This window comes from Triticum aestivum, chromosome 5A (genome assembly GCF_018294505.1).
Source record: "Triticum aestivum cultivar Chinese Spring chromosome 5A, IWGSC CS RefSeq v2.1, whole genome shotgun sequence".
NCBI classification, from domain to species: domain Eukaryota; kingdom Viridiplantae; phylum Streptophyta; class Magnoliopsida; order Poales; family Poaceae; genus Triticum; species Triticum aestivum.
This window is the reverse complement of record NC_057806.1, coordinates 34640138-34642240: the sequence shown is the minus strand read 5'-3', so window position 1 is coordinate 34642240 and position 2103 is coordinate 34640138. Positions and strand designations below refer to the sequence as shown.

General features: G+C 49.3%; 1 pseudogene; it reads right to left on the bottom strand.

Moving 5' to 3' along the window:
* Nucleotides 1-557: 557 nt before the first annotated feature.
* Nucleotides 558-1554, bottom strand: LOC123101174 (wall-associated receptor kinase 5-like; annotated as a pseudogene).
* Between the last annotated feature and the right edge of the window lie 549 nt (nucleotides 1555-2103).

Genomic DNA, 2103 nt, shown 5'->3' with positions numbered 1-2103 from the left:
AGGTAGCCCAAGGTACTTGCATGGTAAGGAGCTGGTTTCGCCCTCAAAGTCAGCTAGAACCTCATCAATAACCTGGTCTTCACACCCAATTGGGTATGCTGCTAGCCAGAGTGCTTTCTTAAGGGGAAGAAGTATTCAAGAGAATTTTCTTTATGTCCAAAACCTCATACAGAATCTACACCTTGCAAAGAAACCCACCTTATTCCTGAAGCTAGATATTGCAAAAGCTTTCGATTCGGTCAAGTGGGATTATCTTCTCGATGTTTTGAAGCATGTGGGATTCAACCAGAGATTCCGAGATCTGATAGCTATCTCACTTGCCTCTACCTCTTCGCGGATCATCCTAAATGGTGCTCCTGGTACACCTTTTCTGCATCGCCAAGGCCTGAGATAGGGTGACCCGCTTTCGCCGTTGCTGTTCTTGCTAGCCATCGATCCACTACAGAGAATTCTTGACAAAGCTATGGAGGAACATATTCTCAGCCCAATCAACCATCACACTGCATCTGTCAGAATCAGCCTTTACGCAGACGACGCTGCCCTGTTCGTGAACCCTATCAAAGCTGAAGTGTCTGCTCTTCAAACCATCCTGGCGGCCTTTCACAAGCATAGTTTCCTGGCTCAAGGCACGACCCATTTCTGACCGCCCAGTTCACGATGATAGGTGCACCATTCTTCGCCCTCTTGTTGATGAACCCAAGCTTTCCGACAAGGTCATGGCGTAGAAACATGGGTTGAATCCCCACACACTGCTACTGTTAGTCGAGAAGGCCAGCCCGATGGCGGTGAGGTTGGTCAGGATGGACACCTCACAGCAGCCTGTCCCGGTGCACGGGGATCCGTCTTGGGACGCACCGCTGGCACCATCGCAGTAGGAATAGCAGCCGGCAAGGTACATGCTGTTGTTCCCAAAGAAGCCGCCAACGAGCCCCAGGGTGTTGCAGCCAATGACTGTGAAGTGGTTGCGCCCAGGAGATGGGATGAACGGTGTGTCCTGCAGGTTGAACCACACAGTGCCGTTGTTGGTGGCTGATACCACGGCACTCGATGTAATAGGATAGACGATTAGTTTACCTATCTATATTTTGCCAGCCGGTTGTGGCTTTTGGGCATTTTTTTTGTTTTTGTTGCTCTTCGTGAGCCAGCTTTTCATTTTGTTGCGGACTGCAAGACATTATTGAACCACTTTATTTTATAATAAATATGGCCGTATGCATCGTTCTGATGCAGAGGCCGGGGAGTCCCCCTTTTCGAAAAAAAAACCACGGCACTCGATGTGAAGCAGATGTAGCTGATCGGGAATAGCACCCGCATCTCACCACGCTCAAGTGAGATATCAACGACGTCTACAGCCATGCCGGCTGGGCCCCCCACCGTCGGTCGTGGCGGATAAGAGGCATTTTTACAGTCGAGATTGAAGAAGCTGTTGAGGCTGACTGAGGCGCACTGCGCCCCGATGCCGAAGGGGTAAGGGATGAGCACGTCGCCGCACTTTTCAGGGCACCCAGGTAGCGCCAGCGATGTGGTGCCACCCACAGCGGGTGCCAATGCCATCACCAAGAAGACTAGCTCTAGAAAGAACACTGGGACCGGTGTTGGATGCATGGATCGCGCCATCACTTGCTTAATTTGGGGACTTTGTGTGAGTTTGCCGACTGCTGAGCCCCTGAGCTTTTCCTTATATGAAATGAATCGTGCCTTGCCATATAATGTAGTGGATTCCTATAAACGCGTACAAATGTCAGCAACTGATGTAAGTCTACTTACAAGTTCCTTCGACGGTGAGCTAAAGACTTAGCTTAATGCCCATAACTCTCATGATATAAGTCAGATGCATTGATATAGAACATGCTAACTAGCAAGGAGGTAAGACTTTGTCTTAGTCGTCCCACTCAAGCAAGTCTAGACGCGTGTTGTAGCATAATACTATTTTTTTTGAAATGGTCACGGGGGGGGGGGGGGGGGGAGGCTCCCCACCTGAATATATTTCAAAGTGGCCTTAATGCCATGAGATTGATCCGGTTTATAAGGAAAATCAGATCGAAAACCTAGACAATTAGACCCTGTTTATGAGAAAAACCGGGCCGAAAACCGTACAAGAGA